This window comes from Carica papaya, chromosome 5, assembly GCF_054855325.1.
Source record: "Carica papaya isolate Zhongbai chromosome 5, ASM5485532v1, whole genome shotgun sequence".
NCBI lineage: Eukaryota > Viridiplantae > Streptophyta > Magnoliopsida > Brassicales > Caricaceae > Carica > Carica papaya.
In genome coordinates, this window is record NC_142313.1 from 19,274,985 (window position 1) to 19,298,985 (window position 24,001).

Consider the following 24,001-nt stretch of genomic DNA (forward strand, 5'->3'; position numbering starts at 1 on the left):
GTGAAAGCAGTATTAGGATGGGTGACCTCTTGCGAAGTCCTCGTGTTCCACCCGTCTTTTTATGGAGGGGGTGTTAAATATTACGTGTGACCGGAACGACAGTCCGCCAGTGTGAGTCGCAGCATTTGGAAATTTTGCTTAATATTTCTCAAGTATTCATTTATAGTCCATCACGATATAAGAATGTCATTACGATTATCTTACACAGTAGAACAATAAAAATAAAGTTGTGACGGGAGGTCTATTCATCTAGGCATGGGTTGAGATGCCTTGGCATTTCACTTGATATTAGAACTAGAAACAGAGGTGCGGTGTGCGCGCACAACAAAATAAATGATGAGAGGGGAGAGGGAAGGAGAAGGGGTATATGTATTTGCAGTGCGAAATGAAAGGTGTGCGATCATACCAGCACTAATGCATCAGATCCCATCGAACTTCGTAGTTAATCGTGCTTGGGCGAGAGTAGTACTAGGATGGGTGATCTCCTAGGAAGTTCTCATGTTGCACCCTTCTTTTTGCAGATGGGGCGTTAAATGTTACGCGGGACTAGAGCGACAGTCGCCGCTTAATTCGCAAACGTGAGTCACGGCGCCGGAGCATTTTGCTTAATATTATTCATGCATTCAATTATAGCCCACCACGTGATAAGATTATTATTACGAGCATCTTACTTAGTAGAACAACAAAAAAGGAGGTGCAGCGGGTGTTCCGTTCATATAGACATGAATCGAGGCACCGAGGCATTTTGCTCGATATTAGAACTAGAAGTAGAGGTGCGCTGCGCGCACAGCGAAACAAATGATGGGAAAGGACAGGGAAGGAGAAGGGATATATGTCTTTGCGGCACAAATTAGAAGGGGTGTGATCATACCAGCACTAGTTCACGGGATCCATCAGAACTCTGCAGTTAAGCGTGCTTGGGCGAGAGTAGTTCTACGATGGGTGACCTCTTGGAAAGCACTCGTGTTGCACCCTTTTTTTGCAGACGGGGCGTTAAATGTTACAGAGGACTAGAGCGTTAGTCTGCCTGTTCATTCGCAAACATTAGTCACAGTGCTGGGGCATTTTTCTTAATACTTTTCATGCATTTAATTAAACCCCATCACGTGATGAGAGTGTCATTGCGAGCATCTTAAATAGTAGAACAACGAAAAATGAGGTGCGGCGGGCGATCCGTTCATATGGGCATGAGTCGAGGTGCTAGGGCATTTCGCTCGATATTAGAACTAGAAGCAGAGGTGAGTTGCGCGCACAGCGAAACAAATGACGGGAAGGGAGAGGGAAGGAGAAGTGGTATATGTCTTTACGGCACAAATTAGAAGGGGTGCGATCATACCAGCACTAGTTCACCGGATCCCACTAGAACTCTGCAGTCAAGCGTGCTTGGGCGAGAGTAGTAGTAGGATGGGTGACCTCTTAGGAAGTACTCGTGTTGCACCCTTCTTTTTGTAGACGAGACATTAAATGTTACGCGAGACCAGAGAGACGGTTGGACGGTTCATTCACAAACGTGATTCACGGCGCCGAAACATTTTGCTTAATATTTTTCGTGCATTCAATTAAAGCCCATCACGTGTTGAGAGTGTCATTGCGAGCATCTTACATAGAAAAACAATGAAAAAGGAGGTGCGGCGGGTGTATCATATAGACATGAGTCGAGGCACCGGGGCATTTCGCTCGATATTAGAACTAGAAGCAGAGGTGAGTTGCGCCCACAGCGAAATAAATGATGGGAAGGGAGAGGGAAGGGGAAGGGGTATATGTATTTGCGGCGCAAACCAAAACGATTGCGATCATACCAGCACTAGTTCACCAGATCCCATCAGAACTCTGCAATCAAGCGTTCTTGGGTAGTACTAGGATGTGTGACCTTCTGGGAATTGCTCGTGTTCCACCCTTCTTTCCACAGATGGGGCGTTAAATGTTACGCGGGAACGGAGCTACGGTCTTCCAGGGCATTTTGCTTAATATTTTTTGCACATTCAATTAAAACCAATCACGTGATAAAAGTGTCATTGCGAGCACCTTATATAATATAACAACAAAAAATGAGTTGCGGTGGGCGATCCATTCATATGGGCATGAGTTAAGGCGCTGGGGCATTTTACGTAACATAAGAACTAGAAGAAGAAGTGAGGTGCGCGCACAGCGAATCAAATGACGGGAGGGGAGAGGGAATGAGAAGGGGCATATGTATTTGCAGCGCAAACAAGAAAGGGTGCGATCATACCAGCACTAGTTCACCAGATTCCATCAGAACTCTGCAGTTATGCGTGCCTGGGCAAGAATAGTACTAGGATGGGTTACCTCCTGGGAAGCTCTCAGCTCTCGTGTTGTACCCTTTTTTTTCAGACTGGGCATTAAATGTTACGCGGGACTAGAGCGACGGTCCACTGTTTCATTCGCAAACGTGAGTCACGGCGTTGGAGCATTTTGTTTAATATTTTTCACGCATTCAATTAAAGCCCATCACGTGATAAGAGTGTCTGCGAGCATATTACATAGTAGAACAATAAAAAATGAGGTACGGCGCTATCCGTTCGTATGGGCACAGGTCGAGGAGTCGGGGTATTTCGCTTGATATTAGAATTAGATGCAGAGGTGAGGTGCACGCACAGCGAAACAAATGACAGAAGGGAAGAGGGAAGGAGAAGGGGTATATGTACTTACGGCGCAAACTAGAACGGGTGCGATCATACCAGTACTAGCTCACCAGATCCCATCTGAACTCTGTAGTTAAGCATGCTTGGGCGAGAGTAGTACGGGGATGGGTGATCTCCTGGGAAATTCTCGTGTTGCACCTTTTTTTTTGGAGACGGGGCATTAAACATTCAACTGGACCAGAGCGATGGTCCGCCGGTTCATTTGCAAACGTGAGTCATGGCACCGGAGCAGTTTTCTTAATACTTTTTTAGCATTCAATTAAAGCCCATCACATGATGAGACTGTAATTGCGAGCATCTTAAATAGTAGAACAACAAAAAACGAGAGGTGGCGGGTGATCCGTTCATATGGGCATGAGTCGAGATGGGTTGTTCAACGTTACGCGCGATTGGAACTTTAATCTACTGGTTTATTTGCAAATGTAAGTCACGGCATCGGGGTATTTTACTTGATATTAGAACAAGAAGAAGAGGTGCAGTGTGCACGCACAAGGAAACAAATTACGGGAGGGGGGAGGGAAGGAGAAGGAGTGTATGTATTTGCAGCGCAGAATGAAACAGGTGCCATTATACCATCACTAATTCACCAGATCCCTTCAGAACTCCGCAGTTAAATGGGCTTAGGCGAGTGTAGTACTAGAAGTTGTGACCTCCTGTGAAGTCCTTGTGTTGTACCTATTTTTTTCAGATGGGGCGTTCGAGATTATGCGCGACTGAAACTATGGTCTACTGGTTTATTCGCAAATGTGAGTCACAGCGCCGAAAAATTTTACTTAATATTAGAACGAGAATGAGAGGTGCAGTGTGCACGCACAAGGAAATAAATGACAGGAGAGGGGAGGGAAGGAGAAGGAGTATATGTATTTGCAGCACAGAATAAAACAGGTGCGATCATACCAGCACTAATGCACCGGATCCCATCAGAATTGTGCAGTTAAGTGTCCTTGGGCGAGAGTCGTACTAGAATCCTGAAAAGTACTCGTGTTGCACCCATTTTTTTGGAGATTGGTCGTTCGACCTTATGCGCAACTGGAACTATAGTCCGCTGGTTTATTCATAAATAAGAGTCACGGCGTCGGGGCATTTTACTAGATATGAGAACGAGAAGCAGAGGTGCAGTGTGCAGGCACAAGAAAACAAAATGACGGGAGGGGAGAGAGAATGAGAAAGAGTGCATGTATTTGCATCGCAGAAAGAAACAGGTGCCATTATACCAGCACTAATGCACCAGATCCCAATAGAACTCCGCAGCTAAGTGTGCTTGGGCGAGAGTAGTACTAGAACGGGTGACCTCCTGGGAAGTCCTCGTATTGCACTTATTTTTTCACAGATGGGTCGTTCGACGTTATGTGCCAATGAAACTTTGGTCTGCTGGTTTATTCGCAAATGTGAGTCATGACACCGGGGCATTTTACTTGATATTAGAATGAAAAGGAGAGGTGCAGTGTGCACGCACAAGGAAACAAATGACGGGAGGGGGGAGGGAAGGAGAAGGAGTGTATGTATTTGCAGCGCGAAATAAAACAAGTGCGATTATACCAGCACTAATGCACCGGATCCCATCAGAAGTCCGCAGTTAAGTGTATTTGGGCGAGAGTAGTACTAGAATGGGTGATCTCCTGGGAAGTCCTCGTGTTGTACCTATTTTTTTGCAGATGGGTCGTTCGACGTTACGCATGACTGGAAATATGATCCGCAGTTAAGTGTCTTTGGGGAGAGTAGTACTACAATGGGTGACCTCCTGGGAAGTTCTCGTGTTGCACTTATTTTTTTACAGTTGGGTCGTTCGACGTTACGCGCGATTGGAACTATGGTCCCTTGGTTTATTCGCAAATGTGAGTCACGGCGCCGAGGCATTTTACTTGATATTAGAACGAGAAGGAGAGGTGCAGTGTGCACGCACAAGGGAATAAATGACGGGAGGAGGGAGGGAAGGAGAAGGAGTGTATGTATTTGCAGCGCGAAATAAAACAAGTGCGATCATACCAGCACTAATGCACCGGATCCCATCAGAAGTCCGCAGTTAAGTGTGCTTGGGCGAGAGTAGTGCTAGAATAGGTAACCTCCTGGGAAGTCCTTGTGTTGCACCTATTTTTTTGCAGATGGGTCGTTCGACGTTACGCACTACTGGAATTATGGTCTGCAGTTAAGTGTGTTTGGACAAAGTAGTACTACGATGGGTGACCTCCTAGGAAGTTCTCGTGTTGCACTTATTTTTTAGCAGATGGGTCGTTCGACGTTACGCGCGACTGGAACTATGGTCCACTGGTTTATTCGCAAATGTGAGTCACGACGCCGGGGTATTTTACTTGATATTAGAACGAGAAGGAGAGGTGCAGTGTGCACGCACAAGGAAACAAATGACGGGAGGGGGGAGGAAAGGAGAAGGAGAGTATGTATTTGCAGCGCGGAATGAAACAAATGCGATCATACCAGCACTAATGCACCGAATCCCATCAGAAATCCGCAGTTAAGTATGCTTGGGCAAGAGTAGTACTAGAATGGGTGACCTCTATGGAAATCCTAGTGTTGCACAAATTTTTTTACAGATGGGTCGTTCGACATTACACACTACTGTACCTAAGGTCCGCAGTTAAGTGTCCTTGGGCAAAGTGGTACTACGATGGGTGACCTCGTGGGAAGTTCTCGTGTTGTACTTATTTTTTTACAAATAGGTCGTTCGACGTTACGCGCGACTGGAACTATGGTCCGCTGATTTATTCAGAAATGTGAGTCACGACGCTGGGGTATTTTATTTGATATTAGAATGAGAATGAGAGGTGCAGTGTGCACGCACAAGGAAACAAATGACAGGAGGGGAGAGGAAAGGAGAAGGAGAGTATGTATTTGCAGCGCGGAATGAAACAAATGTGATCATACCAGCACTAATGCATCGGATCTCATCAGAAGTCCGCAGTTAAGTGAGCTTGGGCGAGAGTAAAACTATAATGGGTGACCTCTTGGGAAGTCCTCATGATCCACCTAATTTTTTGCAGATGGATCGTTCGACGTTACACACGACTAGAACTATGGTCCGTAGTTAAGTGTGCTTCGGCAGAGTAGTACTATGATGGGTGACCTTCTGAAAAGTTCTCGTGTTGCACTTATTTTTTTACAGATGGGTCGTTCGACGTTAAGTGCGACTAGAACTATGGTCTGCTGGTTTATTCGCAAATATGAGTCACGGCGCCGGGACATTTTACTTGATATTAGAACGAGAAGGAGAGGTGCAGTGTGCACGCAGAAGGAAACAAATGACGACAGGGGGGAGCAAAGGAGAAGGAGTATATGTATTTGCAGCGCGGAATAAAACAAGTGCGATAATACCAGCACTAATGCAACGGATCCCATCAGAAGTCCGCAGTTAAGTGTGCTTGGGCGAGAGTAGTACTAGAATAGGTGACCTCCTGGGAAGTCTTCGTGTTGCACCTACTTTTTTGCAGATGGGTCGTTCGACGTTACGCACGACTGAAACTATGGTCCGCAGTTAAGTGTGTCTGGGCAAAGTAGTACTACGATGGGTGACCTCCTAAGAAGTTCTGGTGTTGCACTTATTTTTTAACAGATCGGTCGTTCGACATTACGCGCGATTAGAACTATGGTCCGCTGGTTTATTCGTAAATGTGAGTCACGACACCGAGGTATTTTACTTGATATTAGAACGAGAAAGAGAGGTGCAGTGTGCACGTACAAAGAAACGAATGACGGGAGGGGGGTGGAAAGGAGAAGGAGTGCATGTATTTGTAGCATGTAATGAAACAAATATGATCATACCAGCACTAATGCTCCGGATCCCATTAGAAGTCTGCAGTTAAGTGTGCTTGGGCAAGAGTAGTACTAGAATGGGTGACCTCTTGGCAAATCCTCGTATTGTAAAATTTTTTGCAGATGGGTCGATCGACATTACACACGACTGGACCTAAGGTCCGCAGTTAAGTGTACGATGAGTGACCTCATGGGAAGTTCTCATGTTGCACTTATTTTTTTACAGATGGGTCGTTCGACGTTACGCGCGACTGGAACTATGGTCCGCTGGTTTATTAGCAAATGTGAGTCATGGCGTCGGAGCATTTTACTTGATATTATAACGAGAAGGAGGGTTGTAGTGTGCACGCACAAGGAAACAAATGACGGGAGGGGGGAGGGAAGGAGAAGAAGTGTATGTATTTGCAGCGTGGAATGAACAAATGCGATCATACCAGCACTAATGCACTGGATCCCATCAGATGTCCGTAGTTAAGTTTCCTTGGGCGAGAGTAGTACTAGAATAGGTGACCTCTTGGGAAGTCCTTGTGTTGCACCTAGTTTTTTTGCAGATCGGTCTTTCGACGTTACGCACGACTGGAACTATGGTCCGCTAGTTTATTCACAAATAAGAATCACAGTGCCGAGGTATTTTACTTGATATTAGAACGAGAGCAGAGGTGCACTGTGCACGCACAGGGAAACAAATGACGGGAGGGGGGAGGGAAGGAGAAGGAGTGTATGTATTTGCATCGTAGAATGAAATAGGTGCCATTATACCAGCAATAATGCACCAGATCCCATCATAACTCTGCAGTTAAGTGTGTTTGGGCGAGAGTAGTACTAGAATGGGTGACCTCCTAGGAAGTCCTCGTGTTGCACCTATTTTTTTGCAGATGGGTCGTTCGATGTTACACACGACTGGAACTATGCTCCGCAGTTAAGTGTGCTTGGGTAGAGTAGTACTACGACGGGTGACCTCGTGGGAAGTTCTCGTGTTGTACTTATTTTTTTACAGATGGGTCGTTCGACGTTATGCGCGACTGGAACTATGGTCCGCTGGTTTATTCGCAAATGTAAGTCATTGTGCCGGGACATTTTACTTGATATTAGAACGAGAAAGAGAGGCGTAGTGTGCACGTACAAAGAAACAAATGACTGGAGTGGGGAGGGAAGGAGATGGAATGTATGTATTTGTAGTGCAGAATGAAATATGTGCGATCATACCAGCACTAAATCATTGGATCCTATCAGAACTCCGCAGTTAAGTGTGCTTGGGCGAGAGTAGTGTTAGGATGGGTGACCACCTGGAAAGTTCTCGTATTTCACCCAATTTTTTACAGATGGGTCATTAGACATTACAACATTAATGCACCGGATCCCATCAGAACTCCGCAGTTAAGTGTGCTTGAGCGAGAGTAGTACTAGGATTAGTGATCTCTTGGGAAGTTCTCGTGTTGCACCCATTTTTTTGCAGATGGGCCGTTTGATGTTACGCGTGTTTGGAACTATGGCCCGCTGGTTTATTCACAAATAAGAGCCACGGCACCTGGACATTTTATTAAAACGAGAAGCAGAGGTGAAGTGTGCACGCACAAGGAAACAAATGATGGGAGGGGGGAGGGAAGGAGATGGAGTGTATGTATTTGCAGCGCGGAATGAAACAGGTGCGTTTAAACAAGTATTAATGCACTGGATACCATCAGAACTCTGCAGTCAAGTGTGTTTGGGCGAGAGTAGTACTAGGATGGGTGACCTCCTGGGAAGTTCTCGTGTTTCACCCGTCTTTTTACAGATGGGTCATTCGACATTTCGCTTGACTGAAACTATGATCCACTGGTTTATTCGCAAATGTGAGTGATGGCACTAGAGTATTTTACTTGATATTAAAACGAGAAAGAGAGGTGCAGTTTACACGCACAAGGAAAGAAATGACGGGAGGGGGGAGGGAAGGAGAAGGAGTGTATGTATTTATAGCGCGAAATGAAACATTTGCGATCATACCATCACTAATTCACCGGATCAAGTCAGAACTCCAGAGTTAAGTGTGCTTGGGCGAGAGTAATACTAGGATGGGTGACTTCCTGGGAAGTCCTTGTGTTTCCCCTATTTTTTTACAGATAGGCCCTTCGACGTTACGCGCGACTGAAACTATGGTCCTGTGATTTATTCGCAAATGTGAGTGATAGTGCCGAAGCATTTTACTTGATATTAGAACGAGATGGAGAGGTGCAGTTTGCACACACAATGAAAGTAATGACGGGAGAGGGGAGGGAAGGAGAAGGAGTGTATGTATTTGCAGCGCAAAATGAAACATTTGCGATCATACCATCACTAATTCACCTGATCAAATTAGAACTCCGGAGTTAAGTGTGTTTGGGCAAGATTAGTACTAGGATGAGTGACCTCCTAAGAAGTGCTTGTGTTGCACCCGTCTTTTTGCAGATAGGGCATCAAACGTTACACGTGACTGGAGCCATAGTCCGCTGGTTCATTTGTCGGCATGAATCGTCGTGCTGGGGCATTTTGCTTACTTTCTTTTGTGCACTCATTTATAGTCCACCACGTGATAACAGAGTCATTACAAGCATCTTACACAGTAGATTAACGAAAAAAAAAGGTGTGGCAAGTGGTCCTTTAATATGGGCATAATTCGAGGCGCTGGGGCATTTTGCTTGATATTAGAACTAGAAACAGAAATGCAGTATGCGCGCACAGCGAAAAAAATGACAGGAGAGGGGAGGAAAGGAGAAGGGGTATATGTATTTGCAATTCGAAATGGAAGGGGTGCGATCATACCAGCACTAATGCACTGGATCCCATCAAACTATGCAATTAAGCATGCTTGCGCAAGAGTAGTACTAGGATCGGTAACCTCATGAGAAGTCCTCATGTTGCACTGTCTTTTTACAAACAGGCGTAAAACGATACATGTGATCGGAGCCACAATCTGCTGGCGTGAGTCGCATCGCCAGAAAATTTTGCTTACTATTTTTTCGTGCATTCATTTATAGTCTATCACGTGATAAGAGTATCATTACGATCATCTTATATTGTAGAATAAAGAAAAATGAGGTACGGCGGGAGGTCCTTTCTTCTGGCGTGAGTCGAGGTGTCGGGGCATTTTGCTTGATATTAGAACTATAAACTGAGGTGCGGTGTTTGCGCATAGCGAAAAAAATGACGGGTGGGGGGAGGGAAGGAGAAGGGGTATATGTATTTGCAGCGCGGAATGGAAGGGGTGAAATCATACTAGCATTAATACATCGGATCCCATCGAACTCCGTAGTTAAGCATGCTTGCGCAAGAGTAGTACTAGGATGGGTGAACTCCTGGGAAGTTCTCTTGTTGCACCTATCTTTTTGCAGATGGGGCGTCAAACGTTACGCGTGATCGGAGCCATAGTCCGCCGGCATGAGTAGCGACATTGAAACATTTTGCTTAATATTTTATGTGCACTTATTTGTAGTCCACCACGTGATAAGAGTCTCATTACGAGAGTCTTACATAGTAGAACAACGAAAAAAGAGGCGCAGCGGGCCTCCATTTTTCTGGGTGTGAGTCGAAGCAACATGACATTTCACTCTATATTAGAACTAGATGCAGAGATGTGGTATGCCCGCACAGCGAAATAAATGATGGGAGGAAGGAGGGAAGGAGAAGGGCTATATGTATTTGCAGTGGGGAATGAGACAGTTGCGATCATACAAACACTAATGCACACGATCCCATTAGAACTCTGTAGTCAAGCTTGCTTGGGCGAGATTAGTTCTAGGATGGGTGACCTCTTGAAAAGTCCTCGTGTTGAACCCGTCTTTTTGTAGACGGGGTGTTAAACGTTAAGTGTGATCAGAGCCACAATCTATCGGTGTGAGTCACGAGGCCTGAAAATTTTGCTTAATATTTTTCGTGCATTCATTTATAGTTCACCACGTGATAAGAGTGTCATTACGAGTATCTTACATAGTATAACAATGAAAAACAAGGTACGGCAGGCGATCCATTCATCTGGACGTGAGTCGAGGTGCCGGGATATTTCGCTTGATATTAGAACTAGAAATAAAGGTATGGTGTGTTCGCACAACGAAACAAATTACGATAGGGGGGAGGGAAAAAGAAGGGGTATATGTATTTGCAGCATTGAATTGAAGGGGTGCGATCATACCTGCACTAATGCACTGGATCCCATCGAATTTCGAGTTAAGTGTGTTTGGGCGGAAGTAGTACTAGGATGGGTGACCTCCACGAAAGTTCTCGGAGTGAGTCGCAATGCTAAGACATTTTTCTTAATATTTTTCGTGCATTCATTTATAGTTCGCCACGTAATAAGAGTGTCATTACGAGCATCTTACATAGTAGAATAACGAAAAATGAGGTGCAGGGGGTAGTCCGTTCATTTGGGCATGAGTCGAGGCACCGGAGCATTTTGCTCTATATTAGAACTATAGACAGAGGTGCGGTGTTCGTGCATAGTGAAACAAATAACAGGGGGGAGGGAGGGAGAAGGGGTATATGTATTTATAGCGCAAAATAGAAGAGGTGCGATCATACTATCACTAATGCACCGGATCCCATTGAACTTCGTTGTTGAGCGTGCTTTAGCGAGAGTAGTACTAGGATGGGTGATCTTTTAGGAAATCCTCGTGTTTCATATAGACATGAGTCGAGGAGCCGGGGCATTTCACTCGATATTAGAACTAGAAGCAGAGGTGAGCTGTGCCCACAGTGAAATAAATGATGGGAAGGGAGAGGGAAGGGGAAGGGATATATGTATTTGCGGTGCAAACCAAAACGATTGCGATCATACCAGCACTAGTTCTCTGGATCCCATCAGAACTCTACAGTCAAGCGTGCTTGGGCGAGAGTAGTACTAGGATGCGTGACCTTCTGGGAAGTGCTCGTGTTGCACCATTCTTTCTACAGATGGGGCGTTAAATGTTATGCGGGACCAGAGCAACGGTCTGTCGGGGCATTTTACTTAATATTTTTTGCACATTCAATTAAAACTAATCATGTGATAAGAGTGTCATTGCGAGCACCTTACATAATATAACAACAAAAAACGAGGTGCAGTGGGCGATCCGTTCATATGGGCATGAGTCGAGGCGCCGGGGCATTTCGTTTAATATTAGAACTAGAAAAAGAGGTGAGGTACGAGCACAACGAATCAAATGAAGGCAGGGTAGAGGGACGGAGAAAGGGCATATGTATTTGCGGCATAAACAAGAAATGATGGGTTATGTGTACTTGGGCGAGAGTAATACTAGGATGGGTTACCTCCTGGGAAGCTCTCGGCTCTTGTGTTGCATCCTTCTTTTTTCAGACTGGGCGTTAAACGTTATGCGGGATCGGAGCGACGGTCCACTGGTTCATTCCCAAATGTGAGTCACGGCGCAAGGGCATTTTTTTTAAATATTTTTTGTGCATTCAATTAAAGCTCATCACGTGATAAGAGTATCTGCGAGCATATTACATAGTAGAACAACAAAAAATGAGGTACGACAGTATCCATTCACATGGGCATGAGTGGAGGCGCCGGAGTATTTTGCTTGATATTAGAATTAGATGCAGAGGTAAGGTGCGCGCACAGTGAAACTAACAACGGGAGGGGACAGGGAAGGAGAAGGGGTATATGTACTTTTGGCGCAAACTAGAACGGGTGCGATCATACCAGTACTAGTTCACCGGATCGCATCTGAACTCCATAGTTAAGAGTGCTTGGGCGAGACTAGAACTAGGATAGGTGATCTCCTAGGAAGTTCTCGTGTTGCACCCTTCTTTTTACAGATGGAGCGTTAAACATTCAACTGGACCAGAGCGATGGTCCGCCAGTTCATTTGTAAATGTGAGTCACGGCACCTGAGCATTTTTCTTAATATTTTTCCAACATTCAATTAAAGCCCATCACGTTATGAGAGTGTCATTACGAGCATCTTAAATAGTATAACAACAAAAAATGAGAGGCGGCGGGCGATCCGTTCATATGGGCATGAGTCGAGATGGGTTGTTCGACGTTACGAGCAACTGGAACTATGGTCCACTGGTTTAGTCGCAAATGTGAGTCACGGCGTTGGGGAATTTTACTTGATATTAGAATGAAAAAGAGAGGTGCAGTGTGCACGCACAAGGAAATAAATGACGAGAGGAGAGAGGGAAGGAGAAGGAGTGTATGTATTTGCAGCGCAGAATGAAAAATGTGCGATCATACCAGCACTAATGCACCGGATCCCATCAGAACTACGTAGTTAAGTGTGCTTGAGAGAGAGTAATACTAGGATGGTTGACCTCCTAGGAAGTCCTCGTGTTGCACCCATTTTTTTGTAGATAGGTTGTTCGACGTTACACGTGAGTAGAACTATAGTCTGCTATTTTATTCATAAATGTGAGTCACGGTATTGGGGCATTTTACTTGATATTAGAACGAGAAGAAGAGGTGCAGTATGCACGCACAAGGAAATAAATGAGAAAAGAAGGGAGGAAAGGAGAAGGAGTGTATGTATTTGCAGCGCAAAATGAAACAGGTGCGATTATACCAGCACTAATGCACCGGATCCCATCAGAACTCCGCATTTAAGTGTGCTTGGGCGAGAGTAATACTAGGATGGGTGACCTCCTGGAAAGTACTCGTGTTGCACCCATGTTTTTGCAGATAGGTCGTTCGACGTTGTGCGCGACTGGAACTATAGTCCGCTGGTTTATTCGCAAATATGAGTCACGGCACCGGAGCATTTTACTTAATATTAGAACGAGAAAGAAAGGTACAGTGTGAACGCACAAGGAAACAAATTACGAGAGGGGGGGGAAGGAGGATGAGTGTATGTATTTACAGCGCAGAAGCAAACAAGTGCGATCATACCAGCACTAATGCACCGAATCCCATAAGAACTCCGGAGTTAAATATGCTTGGGTGAGTGTAGTGCTAGAAGTGGTGACCTCCTGGTCGTGTTGCACCCATTTTTTTGTAGATGGGTCGTTTGACATTACGCACGACTGGAACTATGGTCCGCATGTTTTTTCGCAAATGTGAGTCACGGCACCAGGACATTTTACTTGATATTAGAACGAGAAGGAGATGTGCAATGTGCACGCACAAGGAAACAAATGGCGGGAGGGGGGAAAGAAGGAGGAGTATATGTATTTGCAGCGCAGAATGAAACATGTGCGATCATACTAGCGTTAATGCACCGGATCTCATTAGAACTCTACAGTTAAGTGTGTTTGGGCGAGAGTACTACTAGGATGGGTGACCTTTGGGAAGTTCTCGTGTTGCACCCGTCTTTTTCTTAATATTTTTCGTGCATCAATTTATAGTCCACCACGTGGCAAGAGTGTCATTACGAGCATCGAAATTAATAGAACAAGCAAAACAGAGGTGCTGTGGGTGGTTCGTTTATCTGGGCGTGAGTCGAGATAACGGGGCATTTTGTTTGATATTACAACTAGAAGCAGAGGTGCGGTGTCCACACAGAATGAAACAAATGATGGGAGGGGGGAGGGAAAGAGAAGGGGTATATGTATTTGAAGTGAGGAATAGGACGGGTGGGATCATACTAGCACTAATGCATCGAATCCCATCATAATCTGCAATTAAGCGTGTTTGGGCGAGAGTAGTACTAGGATGAGTGACCTCCTGGGAAGTGCTTGTGTTACACATGTCTTTTTGTGAATAGGGCATCAAATATTACGCGCGATTGGAGCCATAGTCTGTTAGTTCGTTTGCGCATTTTGCTTATTTTTTTGTGTGCACTCATTTATAGTCCACCACGTGATAAGAGAGTCCTTACGAGCATCTTACATAGTAGAACAATAAAAAAAAAGGTGTGGTAACTGGTCTTTTAATCTGGGCATAAGTCGAGGCTCTTGGGCATTTTGCTTGATATTAGAATTAGATACAGAGATGCAGTGTGCGCGCACAGCCAAAAAAATAACAGGAGAGGGGAGGAAAGGAGAAGGTGTATATGTATTTACAATGCAGAATGAAAGGGGTGCGGTCATACCAACACTAATGCAACGGATCCCATCGAACTATGCAGTAAAGCATGATTGGGCGAGAGTAGTACTAGGATCGGTAACCTCCTGAGAAGTCCTTGTGTTGAATTGTCTTTTTACAAACGGGGCAGAAAACGATACATGTGATTGGAGCCACAATCCGCTGGCATGAGTCGCGTCGCCAGAAAATTTTGCTTACTATTTTTTCGTGCATTCATTTATAGTCTACCACGTGATAAGAGTGTCATTACGAGCATCTTACATAATAGAATAAAGAAAAATGAGGTACGACGGGCGATCTTTTCTTCTAGCGTGAGTTGAGGTGTCGGGACATTTCGCTTGATATTAGAACTATAAACAGAGGTACGGTGTGTGCGCACAGTAAAAAAATGACAGGTAGGGGGAGGGAAGGAGAAGGGGTATATGCATTTGAAGTGCAGAATGGAAGGGGTGCAATCATACTAGCTTTAATACACCGGATCCCATCGAACTCCGTAGTTAAGCATGCTTGGGCGAGAGTAGTACTAGGATGAGTGACCTCCTGAGAAGTTCTCTTGTTGCACCCTTCTTTTTATAGATGGAGTGTCAAACGTTACGCGCGATCGGAGCCACAATCTGCCAGCATGAGTAGCGACGTTAAAACATTTTGCTTAATATTTTATGTGCACTTATTTGTAGTCCACCACGTGATAAGAGTCTCATTACGAGAGTTTTATATAGTAAAACAACGAAAAAAGAGGTACAAGGGGCCTCCGTTCTTCTGGGCGTGAGTTGAAGCGACATGGCATTTCGCTTTATATTAGAACTAGAAGCAGAGATACGGTATGCCCACACAGCGAAATAAATGATGGGAAAAGGGAGGGAAGGAGAAGGGCTATATGTATTTGTAATTGGGAATGGGACAGTTGCGATCATATAAACACTAATGAACAGGATCCCATCAGAACTCTATAGTCAAGTGTGCTTGGGCAAGATTAGTTATAGGATGGGTGATCTCCTGGAAAGTCCTCATGTTGAACTTGTTTTTTTTAGACGGGGTGTTAAATGTTAAGTGCGATCGGAGCCACAATCTGCCGGTGTGAGTCACGGGGCTTGAAAAATTTGCTTAATATTTTTCATGCATTCATTTATAGTCCACCACGTGATAAGAGTGTCATTACGAGTATCTTACATAGTATAACAAAGAAAAATAAGGTACGGCGGGTGATCCATTCATCTGGGCGTGAGTCGAGGTGTCAGGGCATTTCGCTTGATATTAAAACTAGAAACATATGTGTGGTGTGTGCGCACAACGAAACAAATGACGGGAGGAGTGAGGGAAGGAGAAGGGGTATATGTAATTGCAGCGTGAAATGGAAGGGGTGCAACCATACCTGCACTAATGCACTGGATCCCATTGAATTTCATAGTTAAGTGTGCTTGGGCGGAAGTAATATTAGGATGGGTGACCTCCTGGAAAGTTCTCATGTTCCACTCGTTTTTTTGCTGACGGGACGTTAAACATTATGCGCGATCAAAGCCATTGTCCCTCGGAGTGAGTCACAACGCCAAGATATTTTTCTTAATATTTTTCGTGCATTCATTTATAGTTTGCCACATGATAAGAGTATCATTACGAGCATCTTACATAGTAGAATAACCAAAAACGAGGTGCAGGGGGTAGTCCATTCATCTGGGCATGAGTCGAGGCGCCAGAGCATTTTGCTCTATATTAGAACTATAAGCAGAGGTGTGGTGTTCGCGCATAGCGAAACAAATAACAGGGGGGAGGGAGGGAGAAGGGGTATATGTATTTGTAGCGCAAAATAGAAGAGGTGCGATTATACTAGCACTAATGCACTGAATCTCATTGAACTCCGTAGTTGAGCATGCTTTGGCGAGAGTAGTACTAGGATGGGTGATCTTTTGGGTAGTTTTAGTGTTGCACTCGTCTTTTTACGGATGGGGTGTTAAACGTTATGCGCAACAGGAGCCATAGTCCGCCGGCATGAGTCGTGGCACCAGATTTTTCGTGCATTCATTTATAGTCCATCACGAGATAAGAATGTCATTACAATTATCTTACATAGTAGAACAATGAAAATAGAGTTGTGGCAGGCGGTCTGTTCATCTGTGCATGAGTCGAGATGCCTTGGCATTTTGCTTGATATTAGAACTAGAAATAGAGGTGCGGTGTGCGCGCACAATAAAATAAATGATAAGATGGGAGAGGGAAGGAGAAGTGGTATATGTATTTACAGCGCAGAATGAAAGGTGTTCGATCATACCAGCACTAATGCATTAGATCCCATCGAACTTCGTAGTTAATCGTGCTTGGGCGAGAATAGTACTAGGATGGGTGATCTCCTAGGAAGTTCGCATGTTGCACCCTTATTTTTGCAGATGGGGCGTTACGCGGGACTAGAGCGACAGTTGTCGGTTAATTCGTAAACATGAGTCACAGCGCCGGATCATTTTGCTTAATACTATCCGTGCATTCAATTATATCCCACTATGTGATAAGATTATTATTACGAGCATCTTACATAGTAGAACAACAAAAAAGGAGGTGCGGCGGGTGTTCCGTTCATATAGACATGAGGCGAGGCACCAGGACATTTTTCTCGACATTAGAACTAGAAGTAGAGGTGTGTTGCGCGCATAGTGAAACAAATGACGGGAAGGGAGAGGGAAGGAGAAGGGATATATGTCTTTGCGGCACAAATTAGAAGAGGTGCAATCATACCAACACTAGTTCACGAGATCCATCAAAACTCTGCAGTTAAGTGTGCTTGGGTGAGAGTAGTTCTACGATGGGTTACCTCTTGGGAAGCACTCGTGTTGCACCCTTTTTTTTACAGACGGGGCATTAAATGTTACGCGGGACTGGAGCGACGGTCCACTGGTTTATTTGCAAATGTGAGTCATGGCACCGAGGCATTTTACTTGATATTAGAACGAGAAAGAGAGGTGCAGTGTACATGCACAAGGAAACAAATGAAAGGAGGGGGGAGGGGAGGAGAATGAGTGTATGTATTTGCAGCGCGGAAAGAAAGAGGTGCGATCATACCAGCACTAATGCACCAAATACCATAACTACTCCGTAGTTAAGTGTGCTTGGGAAAGAGTAGTAGTTGGATGGGTGACCTCTTAGGAAGTCCTTGTGTTGCACCCATTTTTTTGCAGATAGGTCCTTCGACGTTACGCGTGACTAGAACAATGGTTCGCTGGTTTATTCGTAAATGTGAGTCACGGTGCCGGGACATTTTACTTGATATTAGAACGAGAAAGAGAGGTGCAGTGTACACGCACAAGGAAACAAATGAGGGAAGGAGGGAGGGAAAGAGAAAGAGTGTATGTATTTACAGTGCAGAATCAAAAAGGTGCGATCATACTAGCACTAATGCACTGGATCCTATCAGAACTCCGCAGTTATGCTTGGGCGAGAGTAGTACTAGGATGGGTGATCTCCTCGTGTTGCACTCATTTTTTTGCAGATGGGTCCTTCGACTTTACGCGCGACTAGAACTATGGTCTGCTGGTTTATTCACAAATATGAGTCACGGCGCCGGAACATTTTACTTGATATTAGAACAAGAAGGAGAGGTGCAGTGTGCACGTACAAGGAAACAAATGACAGGAGGGGGGAAGGAAAGAGAAGGAGTGTATGTATTTGCAGCGCAGAATGGAACAGGTGCCATCATACCATCATTAATTCACCGGATCCCATCAGAACTTTGTAGTTAAATGTACTTGGGCGAATGTAGTACTAGGAGTGGTGAACTCCTGGGAAGTCCTTCTGTTTCACCTATTTTTTTCAAATGGGGGCGTTCTACGTTAAGTGCAATTAGAAACATGGTCCGCTGGTTTATTCGCAAATGTGAGTCACGGCGCCGGATCCCATAAGAACTCCGCAGTTATGTGTGCTTGAGCCAGAGTAGTACTGGATGGGTGACCTCCTGGAAAGTACTCGTGTTGCACCCATTGTTTTGCAGATGAGACGTTTGACGTTACGCGCGACTGGAACTATGGTCCGCTGGGTATTCGCAAATGTGAGTCATGGTGCAGAGGCATTTTACTTGATATTAGAACGAGAATGAGAGGTGCAGTGTGCACGCATAAGGAAACAAATGACGGGAGAGGGGAGGAAAAAAGAATGAGTGTATGTATTTGCAGCGCGGAATGAAATAGGTGCGATCATACAAGGACTAATACACCAGATCCCATCAGAACTACGCATTAAAGTGCGCTTGGGCAAGAGTAGTACTAGGATGGGTGACCTCCTCGGAAGTACTCATGTTACACCCATTTTTTTATGGGTCGCTCGACGTTAAGCGCGACTGGAACTATGGTCTACTGGTTTATTCGCAAATGTGAGTTATGGCACCGACGCATTTTACTTGATATTAGAAGGAGAAGAAGAGGTGCAGTGTGCACGCACAAGGAAACAAATGACGGGAGGGTGGAGGGAAGGAGAAGGAGTGTATGTATTTACAGCGCGGAATGAAACAGGTGCCATTATGCCATAACTAATTCACCGGATCCCATCAGAACTCCGTAGTTAAATGTGCTTGGGCGAATGTAGTACTAGGAGTGGTGACCTCCTGGGAAGTCCTCGTGTTGCACTCATTTTTTTGTAAATGGGTCGTTCGACGTTACGCGCAACTAGAACTATGGTCCGCTGGTTTATTTGCAAATATGAGTTAAGGTGCCAGAGTATTTTACTTGATATTAGAAAGAGAAGTAGAGGTGCAGTGGGCACGCACAAGGAAACAAATGACGGGAGGGGGGAGGGAAGGAGAATGAGAGTATGTATTTGCAGCGCAGAATGAAACAAGTCCGATCAGACCAACACTAATTCACCAGATCCCATCAAAACTCCACAGTTAAGTGTGCTTGGGCGAGAGTAGTATTAGGACGGTTGACCTCCTAGGAAGTATTCGTGTTGCACCCATTTTTTTACAGATCGTTTGACGTTACGCGCGACTGGAACTATGGTCCGCTGATTTATTCACAAATGTGAGTCATGGTGCCAATGCATTTTACTTGATATTAGAACGAGAAGGAGATGTGCATTTTGCACGCACAATGAAACGAATGACGGGAGGGTGGAGGGAAGGAGAAGATGTGTATGTATTTGCAGCGCGAAATGAAATAGGTGCCATCATACCATCACTAATTCACTCAATCTCATCATAACTCCACAGTTAAATGTGTTTGGGCGAGTGTTGTACTAGGAGTGGTGACCTCCTGGGAAGTCCTTGTATTTCATCTATTTTTTTCAGATGGGGCGTTCGACGTTAAATGCCACTGAAACTATGGTCCGCTGGTTTATTCGTAAATGTGAGACACAACACCAAGGCATTTTATTTGATATTAGAACGAGAAGAAGAGCTGCAATGTGCACGCACAAGGAAACAAATGACGGGAGGGTAGAGGGAAGGAGAAGGTGTGTATGTATTTGCAACGCAGAATGAAACAGGTGTGATTATACAACACTAATGCACTGAATCACATCAGAACTCCGCAGTTATGTGTGCTTGGGCGAGAGTAGTACTAGGATGGGTGACCTCCTGGGATGTACTCTTGTTGCACCCATTTTTTTCCAGATGGGTCGTTCGACGTTACGCACGACTGGAACTATGGTCTGCTGGTTTATTCACAAATGTGAGTAACGGTGCCAAGGCATTTTACTTGACATTAAAATGAGAAGGAGAGTTGGAGTGTGCACGCACAAGTAAACAAATGACGGGAGGGGGGAGGGCAGGAGAAGGAGTGTATGTATTTGAAGCACCGAATGAAATAGGTGCCATTATACCATCACTAATTCACCAGATCCCATCAGACCTTCACAGTTAAGCGTGTTTGGGCGAGAGTAGTATTAGGATGGGTGACCTCCTGGGAAGTACTCGTGTTGCACCCATTTTTTTTACAAATGGATTTTTTGACGTTACGCGCGAGTGGAACTATAGTTCGCTGGTTTATCGTAAATGTGAGTCAAGGTGTCGTATATACTTGATATTATAAAAAGAAGCAGAGGTTCAGTGTGCACGCACAAGGAAACAAGTGACAGGAGGGGGGAGGGAAGGAAAAATAGTGTATGTATTTGCAGCGCGGAATGAAACAGGTGCGATCATATCAGCACTAATTCAACGGATCCCATCAGAACTCCGCAGTTAAGTGTACTTGGGTGAGAGTAGTATTAGGATGGGCGACTTCCTGGGAAGTACTCGTGTTGCACCCATTTTTTTGCAGATGGGTCGTTCGATGTTACGCACGACTGGAACTATGATCCACTGGTTTATTCGCAAATGTGAGTCACGTCGCCGATGCATTTTACTTAATATTAGAACGAGAAGGAGAGGTGCAGTGTACACGCATAAGGAAACAAATAATGGGAGGTGGGAGGAAATGAGAAGGCGTGTATGTATTTGCAGCACGAAATGAAACATGTGCGATCATACCAGCACTAATTCACTGGATCCCATTAGAACTCTGCATTTAAATCTGCTTGGGCAAGAGTAGTACTAGGATGTGTGACCTCCTCGGAAGTACTCATGTTGCATCCAATTTTTTGCAGATGGGTCGCTCGATGTTAAGCGCGACTCGAACTATGTTCTGCTGGTTTATTCGCAAATGTGAGTGACGGTGCCGAGGCATTTTACTTGATATTAAAACGAGAAGCAGAGTTGCAGTGTGCACGCACAAGGCAACAAATGACGGGAGGGGGGAGGGAAGGAGAAGGAGTGTATGTATTTGCAGCGCTGAATGAAACAGGTGCCATTATACCATCACTAATTCAACGGATACCATCAGAACTCCAAAGTTAAGTGTGCTTGGGTGAGAGTAGTATTTTGGATGGGTGACCTATTGGGATGTACTCGTGTCGTACCTATTTTTTTCCAGATGGGTCGTTCGATGTTACGCGCGACTGGAACTATGGTATACTGGTTTATTCGCAAATGAGAGTCATGGCACCAATGCATTTTACTTAATATTAGAACGAGAAGTAGATGTGCAGTGCTCTCGCACACTGAAACAAATGACGGGAGGGGGGAGGGAAGAAGAAGGAGTGTATTTATTTACAGCGCAGAATGAAATAGGTGCGATCATATCAGCACTAATGCACTAGATCCCATCAGAACTCCACATTTAAGTGTGCTTGGGCAAGAGTAGTACTAGGATGGGTGACCTCCTGGAAAGTCCTTGTATTGCAACCATTTTTTTACAAATGGGTTGTTCGACGTTACGCGCGACTGGAACTATGGTCTGCTAGTTTAGTCGCAAATGTGTGTCATGGCGCAGGGTCATTTTACTTGATCTTATAACGAGAATGAGAGTTGCAGTGTGCATGCACAAGGAAACAAATGACAGGAGGGGGGATGGAAGGAGGAGTGTATGTACTTGCAGTGCAGAATGAAACATTTGCGATCATAACATCACCAATTTACCGAATCAAATCAGAATTCCGGAGTTAAGTGTACTTAGGCTAGAGTAGTACCAGGATGGGTGACCTCCTAGGAAGTCCTCATGTTTCACATATTTTTTTACAGATGGGTCTGTCGACATTACGCGCTACTGAAACTATGATCCGTTGGTTTATTCGCAAATGTGAGTCACGACACCGGAGTATTTTACTTGATATTAGAACAAGGAGAGGTGCAGTGTCCACGCACAATGAAACAAATGACTTGAGGGGGGAGGGAAAGAGAAGGAGTATATGTATTTGCATCGTAGAATGACACAGGTGCCATTATACCAGCACTAATGCACCGGATCCCGTTAGAACTCCGTAGTTAAGTGTTCTTGGGCGAGAGTACTACTAGAATGGGTGACCTCCTAGGAAGTTCTCGTGTTGCACCTATTTTTTTATAGATGGGTCGTTCGACGTTATGCGCGATTGGAACTATGATCCGCTGGTTTATTCGTAAATGTGAGTCATGGCGCGAGGTCATTTTACTTGATATTAAAACAAGAATGAGAGGTGCAGTTTGCACGCACAAAGAAACAAATGACGGGAGGGGGGAGGGACGGAGAAGGAGTCTATGTATTTGCAGTGAAGAATGAAACAGGTGCCATTATACCATCACTAATTCATCGGATCTCATCCTAACTTTGTACTTAAATGTTCTTTAGCGAGTGTAGTACTAGAAGTCCTGACTGATTGGAAGTCCATGTGTTGCACCTATTTTTTTCAGATGGGGCGTTCGACATTACGCGCGACTAGAACTATGGTCCGCTGGCATATTTGCAAATGTGAGTCACGGCATCGAGACATTTTACTTGATATTAGAACGAGAAGCAGAGGTGCAGTGTGCACTCACAAAGAAACAAATGACGGGAAGGGGGAGGGAAGGAGAAGGAGTGTATGTATTTGCAGCGCAGAATGAAACAGGTGCCATTATACCATCACTAATTCACCGGATCCCATTAGAACTCCGCAGTTAAATGTGCGTGGGCGAGTGTAGTACTAGGAGTTATGACCTCCTGGGAAGTCCCCGTGTTGCACCCATTTTTTCGCAGATGGGTCGTTCGATCTTACGCACGATTGGAATTATGTTCCGCTGGTTTATTCGCAAATGTGAGTGATGACACCGAAACGTTTTACTTCATATTAGAACGAGAAGGAGAGGTGCAGTGTGCACGCAAAAGGAAACAAATGACGAAAGGGGGGAGGGAGAGAAAAGGAGTGTGTGTATTTGCAGTGTGGAATGAAACAGATGCCATTATACCATCAATAATTCACCGGATCCCATCAGAACTCCGCAGTTAAGTGTGCCTGGGCGAGAGTAGTATAGGATGGGTGACCTCTTGGGAAGTCTTCGTGTTTCTGCCATTTTTTTGTAGATTGGTCGTTCGACGTGACGCGTGACCTGAACTATGGTCCACTGGTTTATTCGCAAATGTGAGTCACGGTGCCGGGGCATTTTACTTGATATTAGAACGAGAAAGAGTGGTGCAGTGTGCACGCACCAGGAAACAAATGACGGGAGGGGGGAGAGAAGGAGAAGGAGTGTATGTATTTGCAGCGCAGAATAAAAAAGGTGCGATTATACCGGCACTAATGCACCGGATCCCTTTAGAATTCTGCTGTCAAGTGTGCTTGGGCGAGAGTAGTACTAGGATGGGTGACCTCGTGGGAAGTACTCGTGTTGCACCCATTTTTTTCTAGATGGGTCGTTTGATGTTACGCGCGACTGGAGCTATGGTTCGCTGGTTTATACGTAAATGCGAGTCACGGCGTGGGGGCATTTTAATCGATATTAGAACGAGAAGGAGAGGTGCTGTGTGCACACACAAGGAAACAAATAACAGGAGGGGGGAGGGAACTAGGAGTGTATGTATTTACAGAGCAGAATAAAATAGGTGTGATCATACCATCACTAACGTACCGGATCCAATCAGAACTCCGCATTTAAGTTTGCTTGGGCGAGAGTAGTTCTAGGATGGGTGACCTCCTCAGAAGTACTCGTGTTGCACCCATTATTTTGCAGATGGGTCGTTCGACGTTACGTGCGATTGGAACTATGGTCCGCTGGTTTATTCGGAAATGTGAGTCACGGCTCTGGGGCATTTTACTTGATATTAGAACAAGAAGCAGAGGTGCAGCGTGCACGCAGAAAGAA

At 45.0% G+C, this 24,001-nt stretch overlaps 25 pseudogenes; all 25 read left to right on the forward strand.

Moving 5' to 3' along the window:
- Positions 1-392: 392 nt before the first annotated feature.
- Positions 393-510, forward strand: LOC148254312 (5S ribosomal RNA; annotated as a pseudogene).
- Positions 511-857: 347 nt separating this feature from the next.
- LOC148254313 (5S ribosomal RNA) lies at positions 858-975 on the forward strand (annotated as a pseudogene).
- Positions 976-1,322: 347 nt separating this feature from the next.
- LOC148254314 (5S ribosomal RNA) lies at positions 1,323-1,441 on the forward strand (annotated as a pseudogene).
- A 1,244-nt stretch (positions 1,442-2,685) lies between these two features.
- On the forward strand, positions 2,686-2,804 carry LOC148254315 (5S ribosomal RNA; annotated as a pseudogene).
- Positions 2,805-3,863: 1,059 nt separating this feature from the next.
- On the forward strand, positions 3,864-3,982 carry LOC148254316 (5S ribosomal RNA; annotated as a pseudogene).
- Positions 3,983-4,188: 206 nt separating this feature from the next.
- On the forward strand, positions 4,189-4,307 carry LOC148254317 (5S ribosomal RNA; annotated as a pseudogene).
- A 328-nt stretch (positions 4,308-4,635) lies between these two features.
- LOC148254318 (5S ribosomal RNA) lies at positions 4,636-4,754 on the forward strand (annotated as a pseudogene).
- Positions 4,755-5,082: 328 nt separating this feature from the next.
- On the forward strand, positions 5,083-5,201 carry LOC148254319 (5S ribosomal RNA; annotated as a pseudogene).
- Positions 5,202-5,976: 775 nt separating this feature from the next.
- Positions 5,977-6,095, forward strand: LOC148254320 (5S ribosomal RNA; annotated as a pseudogene).
- Positions 6,096-6,423: 328 nt separating this feature from the next.
- LOC148254321 (5S ribosomal RNA) lies at positions 6,424-6,542 on the forward strand (annotated as a pseudogene).
- Positions 6,543-6,848: 306 nt separating this feature from the next.
- On the forward strand, positions 6,849-6,967 carry LOC148254322 (5S ribosomal RNA; annotated as a pseudogene).
- A 206-nt stretch (positions 6,968-7,173) lies between these two features.
- LOC148254323 (5S ribosomal RNA) lies at positions 7,174-7,292 on the forward strand (annotated as a pseudogene).
- A 328-nt stretch (positions 7,293-7,620) lies between these two features.
- LOC148254324 (5S ribosomal RNA) lies at positions 7,621-7,739 on the forward strand (annotated as a pseudogene).
- A 3,461-nt stretch (positions 7,740-11,200) lies between these two features.
- On the forward strand, positions 11,201-11,319 carry LOC148254325 (5S ribosomal RNA; annotated as a pseudogene).
- Positions 11,320-12,064: 745 nt separating this feature from the next.
- Positions 12,065-12,183, forward strand: LOC148254326 (5S ribosomal RNA; annotated as a pseudogene).
- A 418-nt stretch (positions 12,184-12,601) lies between these two features.
- On the forward strand, positions 12,602-12,720 carry LOC148254327 (5S ribosomal RNA; annotated as a pseudogene).
- Positions 12,721-12,926: 206 nt separating this feature from the next.
- LOC148254328 (5S ribosomal RNA) lies at positions 12,927-13,045 on the forward strand (annotated as a pseudogene).
- A 519-nt stretch (positions 13,046-13,564) lies between these two features.
- On the forward strand, positions 13,565-13,682 carry LOC148254329 (5S ribosomal RNA; annotated as a pseudogene).
- A 1,162-nt stretch (positions 13,683-14,844) lies between these two features.
- Positions 14,845-14,962, forward strand: LOC148254330 (5S ribosomal RNA; annotated as a pseudogene).
- Positions 14,963-20,179: 5,217 nt separating this feature from the next.
- Positions 20,180-20,298, forward strand: LOC148254331 (5S ribosomal RNA; annotated as a pseudogene).
- Positions 20,299-20,500: 202 nt separating this feature from the next.
- LOC148254332 (5S ribosomal RNA) lies at positions 20,501-20,619 on the forward strand (annotated as a pseudogene).
- Positions 20,620-21,476: 857 nt separating this feature from the next.
- LOC148254333 (5S ribosomal RNA) lies at positions 21,477-21,595 on the forward strand (annotated as a pseudogene).
- Positions 21,596-22,120: 525 nt separating this feature from the next.
- Positions 22,121-22,239, forward strand: LOC148254334 (5S ribosomal RNA; annotated as a pseudogene).
- Positions 22,240-23,417: 1,178 nt separating this feature from the next.
- On the forward strand, positions 23,418-23,536 carry LOC148254335 (5S ribosomal RNA; annotated as a pseudogene).
- A 203-nt stretch (positions 23,537-23,739) lies between these two features.
- LOC148254336 (5S ribosomal RNA) lies at positions 23,740-23,858 on the forward strand (annotated as a pseudogene).
- The last annotated feature ends 143 nt before the right edge of the window (positions 23,859-24,001 follow it).